The 12,894-nt window shown below is 54.2% G+C and overlaps 1 non-coding gene across 1 annotated transcript; it reads right to left on the bottom strand.

The window, feature by feature from the left end:
- Window positions 1-5,102: 5,102 nt before the first annotated feature.
- Window positions 5,103-5,288, bottom strand: LOC140430164 (U2 spliceosomal RNA). Its single transcript, XR_011949344.1, has one exon. It is a non-coding gene; the product is annotated as a U2 spliceosomal RNA (small nuclear RNA).
- Window positions 5,289-12,894: the final 7,606 nt, after the last annotated feature.

Below are 12,894 nucleotides of genomic sequence, written 5' to 3'. Positions count from 1 at the left end.
GGACCAGGCTAAGCCTGGCACACGAGGAAGAGGAATTTACCCTACTTAGGGCATCAGCCCACAAACCCTCCTCAATCTCCTCCCCGAGCTCTTCTTCCCATTTTCCCTTCAGTTCTTCTACCAGCTCCTCCCCCTCTTCTCTCATCTCCCAGTATATTTCGGACACTTTGCCCTCCCCGACCCACACCCCCGAAAGCACTCTATCCTGGATCCTTTGTATCGGGAGCAGCGGAAATTCCCTCACCTGTTGTCTCGTGAACGCCCTCACCTGCATATACCTAAAGATATTCCCCGGGGGCAGCTCATACTTTTCCTCTAGCGCTCCCAAGCTCGCAAACGTCCCATCTATAAATAAGTCTCCCACTCTCCTAATTCCTGCCCGGTGCCAGCTCTGGAACCCTCCGTCCAACCTCCCTGGGGCAAACCTATGGTTGTTCCTGATCGGGGACCACACCGAGGCTCCCAACACACCCCTCTGTCGCCTCCATTGCCCCCAGATACTTCATGTTGCCGCCACCACTGGGTTCGTGGTAAACTTTTTCGGGGAGAGCGGTCGTGGCGCCGTCACCAGCGCTTTTAAACTCGTTCCTTTACAGGACGCCATCTCCAGCCTTTTCCACGCCGCCCCCTCTCCCTCTATCATCCACTTACGAATCATCGCCACGTTGGCGGCCCAGTGATAGTCGCCCAAATTCGGCAAAGCCAGTCCCCCACTGTCCCTGCTACGTTGCAGGAACCCCCTCCTTACCCTCGGGGCCTTCCCTGCCCACACGATGCTCATGATGCTCCTATCTATTTTTTTGAAAAAGGCCTTAGTGATCAATATAGGGAGACATTGAAACACAAATAGGAACCTCGGGAGGACCATCATCTTAATCGCCTGCACTCTGCCCGCCAGTGACAGCGGCTGCACATCCCACCTTTTGAAATCCTCTTCCATTTGCTCCACCAGCCGAGTCAGATTGAGTCTGTGTAAGGTTCCCCAGCTCCTGGCTATCTGAATCCACAAATATCGGAAGTTTCTTTCCACTCTGCTTAGCGGCAGGCCATCTATCCCTCTACTCTGGTCCCCAGGGTGTATCACAAAAAGCTCACTCTTTCCCATGTTAAGCCTATATCCTGAGAAATCTCCAAACTCCCTCAATATCTGCATGACCTCTATCATCCCCCCCACTGGATCCGCCACATATAGCAGTAGGTCATCTGCGTAGAGTGACACTCGGTGTTCCTCTCCCCCTCTAACCACCCCTCTCCATTTCCTGGAGTCTCTCAGCGCTATGGCCAGTGGTTCAATTGCCAGCACGAACAGTAATGGGGACAGTGGGCATCCCTGTCTTGTTCCCCTATGTAGTCGAAAATACACCGACCTTTGCCGATTTGTGACTACACTTGCCATTGGGGCCCCATAGAGGAGTTTAACCCAGCTGACAAACCCTTCCCCGAACCCGAACCTCCGCAGCACCTCCCATAGATACTCCCACTCCACCCTATCAAATGCCTTCTCTGCATCCATTGCCGCCACTATCTCTGCCTCCCCCTCTGCTGGGGGCATCATTATCACCCCCAATAGCCGTCGCACGTTGACATTCAATTGTCTCCCCTTTACAAACCCTGTCTGGTCTGTGTGCACCACCCCCGGGACACAATCCTCTATCCTCATTGTCAGCACTTTTGCCAACAACTTGGCGTCCACATTCAGGAGCGAGATAGGCCTATAAGACCCGCATTGCAGCGGGTCTTTATCTCGCTTCAGGATTAGTGATATCGTCGCCTCCGACATTGTCGGGGGTAGAGTCCCCCCTTCTCTGGCCTTGTTAAAGTTTCTTACCAGCAGCGGGGCCAACAAGTCCACATATTTCCTATAAAATTCCACCGGGAACCCGTCAGGTCCCGGGGCTTTCCCTGCCTGTATGTTCCCCAGCCCTTTAGTCACCTCGTCCACCCCATTGGCGGCCCCAGGCCTGCCACCTCCTTCTCCTCCACCCTCGGGAACCTAAGTTGGTCCAGAAACTGCTGCATCCCCTCTTTTCCCTCCGGGGGTTGGGACCTATATAACCTCTCATAAATGGTCTTGAACACCTCATTTACCTTCCCTGCTCTCCGCACCGTGGTTCCCGTTTCATCCCCAACTCCCCCTATTTCCCTCGCGCTGTCCTCTTTCGAAGCTGGTGGGCCAACAGGCGACTCGCCTTTTCCCCATATTCATATCTCATCACCTGTGCCTTCCTCCACTGTGCCTCTGCCCTCCCTGTGGTCAGCAGGTCGAACTCCGTCTGGAGTCGTCGCTTCTCTCTGTATAGTCCTTCGTCCGGGGCCTCCGCATATTTTTTATCTACACTCAAAATCTCCCCCAGTAATCTTTCCCTTTCTTTGGCCACTGTTTTCCCCTTGTGAGCCCTGATGGAGATCAACTCTCCCCTGACCACTGCCTTCAGCGCTTCCCATACTACCCCCACTCGGACCTCCCCATCATCGTTGGCCTCCAGGTACCTTTCGATATATCCCCGCACTCTTCCGCAGACTCCTTCATCCGCCAATAATCCCACATCCAGTCGCCAGAGTGGACGCTGCTCCCTCTCCTCTCCTAGTTCCAGATCCACCCAATGTGGGGCATGGTCTGAAACAGCTATGGCCGAGTACTCCGTTCCTTCCACCCTCGAAATCAGTGACCTTCCCAAAACGAAGAAATCTATCCGGGAGTATACCTTATGGACATGGGAGAAAAAGGAGAACTCTTTGGCCAGCGGCCTAGCAAATCTCCACGGATCCACTCCCCCCATTTGGTCCATAAACCCCCTAAGCACCTTGGCCGCTGCCGGCCTTCTTCCGGTCCTGGATCTAGATCTATCTAACACTGGGTCTAGCACGGTGTTGAAGTCCCCCCCCATTACCAGGTTTCCTACCTCCAGGTCCGGGATACGTCCCAGCATCCGCTTCATAAATCCCACATCATCCCAGTCCGGGGCATATACGTTGACCAGCACGACCTCCATTCCCTGCAGTCTGCCACTCACCATCACATATCTGCCCCCGCTGTCCGCTACAATGTTCCTAGCCTCGAACGACACCCGTTTCCCCACCAATATGACCACCCCTCTATTCTTTGCGACCAGCCCTGAGTGGAACACCTGTCCCACCCATCCTTTCCTTAACCTAACCTGGTCTGCCACCTTCAGATGCGTCTCTTGAAGCATGGCCACGTCTGCCTTCAGTCCCTTTAAGTGCGCGAACACTCGGGCCCTCTTAATCGGCCCATTTAGGCCTCTCACGTTCCACGTGATCAGCCGGACTGGGGGGCTGCCCGCCCCCCTCCCCTGTCGACTAGCCATCACCCTCTCTGGGCCAGTCCCACGTCCCGGTTCCGCGCACCCACCCGTCCCCCAGGCAGCGCATTCCCGCCTCGACCACCTTTTCTCTTACCAGCTCCCTTTCGATCTCCGCAGCAGCAACCTAGTTGTCGTCACCCCCTCCCCTCCCCCCGCTAGATCCCCATCTAGCATGGTTACTCCCCCATATGGCTTCCGAAAGTCAGCTGACTTCAACTGACCCCGGCTTCTCCCGCTCTCTCCTTGACCCCCCCCCCCGTGTGAGGAACTCCCATCCTCTTGCGCCTATCTTCCCGCTATCATCTCTCTGGCGCGGGAAAAGAAAAAGAAACCCCGCGCTTTCTAGAACCATCCCGCCCCCCATGGCGCAGCTCCTCCTACCGCCCCGTTCCCATTCCCCATCCCCCGCCAGTGTCTCTTCTTCCCCCCCCCACCGGCGCCCACATTTCTCAGTGTCCCCCCCTCCCAATTTACACCTCTATACATCAGCATTGTCGTTTCCCCTCCAACATCAATCCCTCAGTTCTGGTCCAGTTTCTCTTTTTGAATGAAGGTCCACGCTTCTTCCGACATCTCAAAATAGTAATGTCTATCCTGGTGCGTGCCCCACAATCGCGCCGGCTGCAACATCCCGAACTTCACTTTCTTCTTATGCAGCACCTCCTTGGCTCGATTGAAACTCGCCCTCCTTCTCACCACCTCCGCACTTCAATCCTGATACACTCGTATCACCGCATTCTCCCATCTGCTACTTCGAACCTTCTTGGCCCATCTCAGAACCACCTCTCTGTCATTGAAGCGGTGAAATCACACAATCATCGCCCTAGGTGGTTCTCCAGCCTTTGGTCTCTTCGCAGGGACCCGGTGGGCCCCTTCCACTTCCAAGGGGTCCGAGGGGGCCTCAGCTCCCATTAGCGAGCGTAGCATTGTGCTCGCGTAAGCCCCGCTGTCAGCTCCTTCCACTCCCTCGGGGAGACCCAGTATCCGGAGGTTCTTTCTCCTTGATCTATCTTCCAGGACTTCAATCCTTTCGATGCACATCTTATGGAGCGCCTCGTGCGTCTGCATTTTGACCGCTAGGCCCAGGATCTCGTCCTCGTTGTCTGTTACCTTCTGCTCCACCACACGGAGCTCTATCTCCTGGGCCTTTTGTGTCTCTTTAAGCCCTTCGATTGCCTGTAGCATCGGGGCCAGCACCTCCTGTTTTAGCAGCTCCACACACCGTCTTAAAAATTCATCCTGGTCTGGTCCCCATGTCGCCTGGGCTCCCTCTGCCGCCATCTTGCTCCTTTCTTTCTTCTGCCACTGCCCTCGAGGATTCTCCGAGATCTGGCCGCCGCTGCCGATATTTTTCTTTCCCACTGGGGGGGGGGACTCCCTGTTGCCTCACCCCACACCGGGTTCCGTCGAAAAAATTTTTCCCGTTGGGGCTCTTCAAAGAGCCCGAAGGTCTGTCTAAGCTGGAGCCGCCGAAAAGTGCGGCTTAGCTGGTCATCGCCGCAACCGAAAGTCGTGAATGAATCTTAATTAGCAGTGTAATACATTTATAATTTTGTTTGCTAACAAAGCTTTGTGTTCTTTATTCAACACTATGCATCCAAGCCATCCAGGTAAAGCAAAATAGAAAAAACAACATGTTACCAGAAGTGGTCCTAGAGTAGATTAGTAAGGTTCAGGGAGAAAGAAAGAATCCCTGTTCGAAGAACGAAAAAAAAAGTGCGAAAAAAAAATCTCAACCAGACTCCAGTATCTTAAAAAAAATTTTTTTTTCCTTTTCTGAGTTACCAAGCCAGGGCTTAGAGTGTGGGTCAGGGGCGAACCCCTAATCCAGCTCCTCGTCTGCTCCAAAAAACTAATTCAAATTGAATCGAATTCATGGTCCCCACAAGAGAGACATACCAGATCTGAACCAAAGGCTCAATCTACATACACTTGATCTTAGCCAAAAGGCCGAGAAGCGATCAGACTCCAGTATCAACAATCAGACCCCACTCTTGGTACCATGTGATACTCCTGTGAAGGTCTCTGGCCGTGCGGCTGAAGGCTATTGCTAATAGGGTTAGTTAAGTGCAATGGTAGTTAAGTGCGCACTTCATAGTTTCAAGTGGATTCCCATGAGTAGGTGTGCCATGTAGCAAGTGGCGGTTATTGCTTTGGACCGCCACCAGACCGTGATGCCTGCACACTGTGCCTAGGCACTGCAGGAAGCAACATCATAGATGCAGCAGCCAACATCTGAACACTCAGGGTCTAGGCCCCATCACTGGGGACATCCCCGTGACCAGAGGGTGGGTGAGTGCACTGGGGAGTGACCAGCCCCCGGTCCAGTGAACATTACGTGCATGTGTCTGGGTTACAGGGTGTGGGTTCCAGTGACCAGAGCCCCCTCCCTGCGGCCGGGTGTTCATGGCCTTGGCATGTCGGATGGCTGGGGATGTGGGAGTGGGGGGGAGGGAGGAAGAAATGGAGAAATCGATAGTCCCATGGTGGAGAACACCACTGGTTGTCAGTCTCACACCCTCTCCAATTCCTTACTGATATTATACATGATGGATGATATCTTGGCCCCACGAAAGCTGCCCTCATGGTGCTACTGACATGTCAGGTCACCAGACACCGGAGGAGGTGGCGGCAGCATTGACAGAGCATCGAGGCAGTGGCCCATGTGCAGGGCCCTGCCCCACACCCTGGGAACTTGGCTGACTATCAGGTCAGGGAGGGACCTGGAGGGGGAGGCCCGTGACATCCTAAGGTGTACAGGCGTCGCTGGTTTTATGAATAGATGACGGACAGCGTATGATGCAGGAGGCTCCGCCTCAACAAGGGGATTGTGCGCACCTGTGCAACGTCCTTGTGGATTTGGCACCACGTAGAAGAGGAGGATACCCATCAAGGTCACTGCAACCCTGAATGTTTACGCCTCAGGATCATTCAATGGCTTGAACGTGAACCTGTGTGGCAAGACAGCTACATCCTGGGGCAGTCAGACATCCCCGCCTCTTCAAGGACCAGTTGACCGGTTGGCTCTTGGGGGATAAGGGGTACCCGCTGAGGACCTGGCTAATGACACCAGTCGGGAGGCCAGTGCCCGAGGCGGAGACCCAACACAACGAGGCCAATGTGGCCAACCATAGAGTGGTGCATCAGACTCCTCAAAATGGGGTTCTGATGCCTGGTGGCGTAACGCAGTACACCTGACCAGGAGTGGTTGGAGGACGAGCCCAGGGAGGACCCGCAACACCAGCCAGAGGATGGAGGACAGGTGGCACTGGCGAGGGTCAAGCGAGCCTGGAGGATCAGGGAGGCCCTCATCCTCGTCTGCTTCACATAGGGCGTGGCCTTTAACATCACCGCACCCCCTACCACCCTCTCCTTTCCCCTCCCCCATATCCTGCCTTCCCCTTCCCTCTCTGCCTTCCACCCTTCACCGCTTTCTCCTCTCCTTCCCCTTCCCGTAACCTACTTCCACCCCCTCCATTCCCCTCCCCTTCTCCCTTCCCGCTCCCCCTCCCCCTCCCTTCTCCCCCTCACCGTCCCCTTCTCCCATCGCACCCTCTTCCCTTCTTCTCCCTTCCCCCTGCTCCGTCACCATCCCTTCTGCCCCCTCGAGGTGCCATCCTGGTCCAGGTGCTGCCTCCGAGATGCACCGTTGCCAGGTGGGGTGGAACCCGGGGGAGCTGGTATCTGCCATCATCTCTCCGTACGGTGGTTCCAGCTTGGCCCCACCACCAAGCCTGCCCAGCCGGTGCCCATAGGGCCCTGGGAGTCCCCTCGGGACAGAGGGGCAGCTGGATCGAGCCCTGGCTGCTCCTCCAATATCTGGCTCTGTCAGCCCTGGTGGCTCACCAATGGCTGCAGTATGGTGTTAATGCCCTCAATGATGCTCTTCTGAGACTGGGACATGCTCGCGAGCCCCCGGGCAATGCCCACTTGTGACTGGGATGCCTCCCCCACCAACCAGCATGTGCTCTGGCATGCTTCAGCACTGCCCACCTGAGAATGTGACATGCTCCTCAACGCCTCATCAAGGCCCACCTGGGACTGGACACGTCCCCCAGCGACTGGGAAATGCTGCCGAGACGGTCAGCCACTCCTTGGATACCTCCACTCATGCTGCTGATGTTGTGCAATAGGCTCTCCACTGTGGTTGCCGCCCGAGCATTGTTGGCCTTGGTGTTGTAGCCACCTATGTTGGCCAACTCCCGATGTAAAATGGAGAACAGCAAAGGCTGAAGGGAAATTCAGCCAACACAGGCAGAAACCAGCAGGTGCAAGTTTACTGTGTATTTAACTCTGCAAAAGCCCAGACAGCATCAATACCAGCGACCATCAGCATAATAATGTAGCAGCCATCTACATACTAATGAGCGATCCCCGGGAACAATCGCAACATTTAGGACAAACAAAGCTAAGCCAGACTCCCCGGCGCCAGCAGGAGCCAACACAAAAGAGGTTAACGGACACTTCAAGACCGCCCATCGATCAGGGAACCGCTCCAGCATTGGAGAAATCGAACCAAGCGATTGGAACAAAGTCCAATCACCTAGAACCAGGTACAGGGTTCGCCCAAAAGGCGGGAAGCCCCTGGGGCCTATAAAAGTTATGCCCCAAGTTCAAATCGTTCTCCTTGACCGGGTCACTCAGCAACGCGAAGCAACCCCTGAGAGTGAACGGTCCAAGCTGCCGCATCCCTGAAGTAAGTCTCAAGTCGACGCTCGCTACGAGATAGGCGCTCCTAGCTACCAGTCCATACCGGCTTTGAATCCCTCAGTTTCAGATTCCGAACGAAAGGCCATTTGTTCCCCTGACCTGGTGGGCCAGTCCGAAGTTAAGTATAGGCCTGTTAGTTGTAGAAGTAGCTTAGACGTAGAATTTGTGCAGGAGTAGCGATTACTGTGTATAATAAATGTGCTTTGATTTGAATCTTACTAATTGGTGTGTTGAGTTATTGATCATTACTTGAACCTCGTGGCGGTATCATAAAGTTACCTGGCGACTCGAGAGCAATGGTTATAAAACAGAGCCAATTGAACCAACCAAAAGTTAGCAACAGTGTCACACAGTGCCGGCGGTATCTCCTGCACCCTTAGCATCTGGGTCTCCTCCAATTGGCTATGGACCTGATGGAGTGTCGTTGACATCATAGAATCATATAACTTACAGTGCAGAAGGAGGCCATTCAGCCCATCAAGTCTGCATCGTCCCTTATTTTTTTCCAATTAAGGGGCAATTTAGTGTGGCCAATCCACCTACCCTGCACATCTTTGGATTGTGGGAATGAGACCCACACAGACACGGGGCGAATGTGCAAACTCCACACAGCCAATGAACAGGGGCTGTCTCACCAGGGGGTTCCTGCATCAGCAGCTGTACGGTGCTCAGGGCAGCATGCTGGTGCCGTGGTTAGCACTACTGCCTCACGGCGCCGAGGTCCCAGGTTCAATCCCGGCTCTGCATCACTGTCCGTGTGGAGTTCACACATTCTCCCCGTGTTGCGTGGATTTTGCCCCACAACCCAAAAGATGTGCAGGGTAGGTGGATTGGACACGCTAAATTGCCCCTTAATTGGAAAAATTAATTGGGTACTCTAAATTTTTTTAAACTGTGTGGTGCTTATCAGAATGTGTCCCAGAAGCCTGACCACTACTGTCGCCCACAGACATGAGCCTCTGCATTGGTGGAAGGTGGGGATGATAGCTGTCCCGTGAGTACAGTCATCTCCTTGGAGCTCTCCTCCGAGGTGTTCTCATGGGAGGCGGGGGTGGGGGGTGCACCACCCCATAAGGGCTGGCACCGTTGGATGGAGACCCCCGCGTTTCTCGACGGTATCAACACAGCCCCAGGATCAACAATTCTGGCCCCTACCGTGGGCCAGCGCCAGCTGCTGATCCAGCCATGGAATGGGCGCCGGGGGATGCGCACATGCACAGTGGGTCAGGCGCAAACCCGCACATGCGCAGTCCCACCGCCGCAGTTTCCACGCATGCGCGGTGTCTCCCTTGTCCGCGCCGGCCCCGGCCCAACATGGCGCAGGATTACAGGCGCCGGCACGGAAGAAAGGAGCCGGGAGGCAGGGAGGCCGGCCTGCGTATCGGTGGGTCCCGATCGCGGGTCAGGCCACATCGGAGGCCCCCCGCGGGGTCGGACACCCCCCCCCAGTCTGCCCCCGGTCCCTTCAATGCCGAGGTCCCGCCGGCTCAGAGCATGTTAGAACGGCGCTGGCGGGATTTTAATTTTTTTACGGCCACTTGGCCCATCAGGGCCAGAGAATCGCAGGGGGGGCAGTGTAGAGGATGGCCCCCGCCTGCGCCGACCACACTGGCCCCAATGGGACCGATTCCCCACTCTGCAGAGAATCGTGTCCCGGCGTCGGGGTGACGTGGCGTGATTCGCGCGGCCCCCCGGTGAATCTCCGACCCAACACCACAGAAAGCCGTTGGGGGCCACTTCATTGGATCTATTAAAGAGAGAGCTGGATCAATGGGCATGGAGAGACAGTGGGAGTGGGATACTGAATTTGCACGATCAGTTATGATCATATTGAATGATGGTGCAGGCCTGAAGGGTCGAATGGCCTACTCCTGCACCTAGTTTCTATGTTTCTATGGTCAGTGGGATGGATGGGTCAGTCTGTATCACATCAACAACTCACATGTGACAGGTCATCTGGTGGGGGCCAGTCGATCCTCTGCATCTTCTGCCAACCTTTAAGTTGGTGACCGATCCGTCCTCGGCCACCCCCGCAGCCTATAGGGCACTTCCTCTTAGTGGGTGAGGACTCTGATGTCCGGCGTCCCGCCACCTGTCTGGGCCCCCTTTAGCCTGCTGTGGGCCAACTCTCCTGCAGAGACACAAAGGAGGCACCATTAGCCGCATGCTTGGTTCACCACGGTGTGGAGGGGGGAGTATGGGGGTGGGTGGGACGAGGCGGAGTATGTGGAGAGGGATGGGGGAATGGGAGAATATGGGGGAATGGGGAAGGGGTAAGGGGTAAGGGGCTGAATGGGGGTGGAGGGAGTGTGGATGGAACTGTTGGACATGGGTGGGCTGGGCCACGGTACGGTGCGGAGAGGAGCCAACCCACAATGGTCTAGTGGAGGTCATTGATCATCTTGCGGCACTGGGTGTCCGGCCTCCTGGTGATACTTCCCGAGCTGACGGTGGCTGCCACTTCCTTCTAGGCGGCACTGGCTGCCCAGTGGTTGACCCTCTGAGATCCTCGTGGGAAAGGCATCCCATCTGATCTCAACTGCATCCAACAATCTGGCATCCCCAAATCGTGGGGCTGGTCTCCTCGGTGGCATGGCTGCAAGCTGTGTCGTGTTTGCTCTGCAGGATGGGTTTAAGTGATGCTCCCCCTTGTTAGCAGCGAACTGGTGGAGAGGGTCCTGGCAAATCAGCCAGCGGGACCATCATTTGCGGCGTGAAGTCTGTGTGGCCTCTTTAAGTGGACCAATTAACTTTTGATACCGATGACAGCTTCGCTGGGTCGAGCACCGCGAACCTCGAGGCAGTTCCCGCCAGCTACGCTTCAAAACTTTTCCATTAAATCGTGCCCGTAGGCAGGTTAAGTGAGTGGGAAACAAGATGGCTGGTGCTGTATAGTGTGGGGAACTGTGAAGTTAATCAATTTTATTGTACAGTACGAAGTCTTGCAACACCAGGTTAAAGTCCAACAGGTTTGTTTCGATGTCACTAGCTTTCGGAGCGCTGCTCCTTCCTCAGGTGAATGAAGAGGTCTGTTCCAGAAACACATATATAGACAAATTCAAAGATGCCAAACAATGCTAGGAATGCGAGCATTAGCAGGTGATTAAATCTGTTGGACTTTAACCTGGTGTTGTAAGACTTCGTACTGTGCTCACCCCAGTCCAACGCCGGCATCTCCACATCAATTTTATTGTAAGAATAGAAAAGCAGAATACTTATCAAAAATTTGAAACTTCTATGTGTTGTTGTTCAAAAAGAGTTAGGTGTGGCTGTACGAGGAACGCAGAAGGTTAGCATGCAGGTGCAGCAAACAATTAAGGCATGTCGGCCTTTATTGCAAGAGGATTTGCATGTGAGAAAGAATAAAGATGTCTTGCTCCAGTTGTATAGGATTGTGGTGAGATTATGGGGAGGATTCTCCATTTGGGAGACTAATGTTCTCCCGCCAGAGATGAACGGAGATGAATTACCACTGATTTGCACTCGCACTGGGAGTGAAAATCCAGGAGCGATTCACTCTACAAATTCATGCATGGCAGAAATTGTGAGGAATTCCCTCATGAATCCCACTATTGGGCCACCATTTTCAGCAGGCAGCCCAAAACGCAGTCCCACGATGGCCCCCCTCGCCATCTGTCACGCCAACCATGGGACTATCTGGGTCACCTCCCCCTATAGTGTGAGGGTGACCCGATCCCCCCCACCAACCACCCCACCAGAGACTTCCCTATAAGAGAGACTCCCCCAATACAGAGACCCCCATTACAGAGACCCTGCCTGGAAGTCCCCCGAAAAGAGTCCCCTGCCTGCAAGCTACAGAGCAGTACAGACCGAGACAGTGCAAATAATAACTGCTTTAAAACTCATTTGTACAATTCACCTGCTGGGTCAGGAGAGGAAGCAGCACCTGTAAATTCCAAGAACAGAAAACCACATCAGTTGTTTAGATCTGCAAGCCTTTCATTCATATCTATGTTAAATTGATTTCACTGGACTGTGATTGACAGCTTCCACACAGCCAACTGTCTGGATTGTTTAACCTCATCTCCCTTCACACTTGAGTTAATTTCAAGTAGTTAGCTGTGAAACTAACCTCAATACTTATAAACATCTAGCTATGATTGACAGCTCTTGGACTACATCAAAAACAGTTAAGTGCTCTCACTTCCTCTTTTTCTCTGCAGAAGGTGCTTAACTGTCTTATGGGGGGTCTCTGGTGGGGGTCTCTCTTATGGGGGGTCTCTAGTTGGGAGTCCTGTAATGGGAATCTCTGGTGGCAGGGTTTCCTATGGGAAGTCTCTGGTGGGAGTCTATGTAACGATGGGTCTCTGGTTAGGGTCTTTCTTATGGGAGTTTCTGGTGGGGTCTCTGTAATGAATGGTCTCTGTTACGGATCTCTCTTTTGAGGGGGTCTTTGGTGGGAGGGCGGTGGGGAGGTCTGATGGGGTTGAGGTGAGCAGATTTACATTGTTGGGTGGAGGGTGGCCCTCCTATATACTTTGGGGCAATTCCCTTAAAGATTTACCGGCTTGGCCCACTGTGAGATCCACCGCTTCACGGCTATGCTGGGAAATACCTGCACCAGTTCCCACCCATGTGAATCCCAGGCCAGAGGACTGGAGAGTTACACAGGCTTGGAGAATCTGGCATCCAGCCGGATTAATAGGATGCAAATTGGTCAATTTGACCTATTTGCATCCTCTCGCAAACTGGGCGCGAACCTCGAAACCGCCGCCAATGAGGGACTGGAGCTTCAAAATGGGATCTGTGTCGGTTTTTGCCCAAAGCCGAATTCTCAGTTAAATTGAGAGGTCGACGGCGGCGGAGACTCCAATCCCACACCTGGAATACTGTGTAC

Source organism: Scyliorhinus torazame, chromosome 9, assembly GCF_047496885.1.
Source record: "Scyliorhinus torazame isolate Kashiwa2021f chromosome 9, sScyTor2.1, whole genome shotgun sequence".
NCBI lineage: Eukaryota > Metazoa > Chordata > Chondrichthyes > Carcharhiniformes > Scyliorhinidae > Scyliorhinus > Scyliorhinus torazame.
Note: the sequence above shows the minus strand (reverse complement) of the source record. Positions and strands in the feature narration are given on the sequence as shown.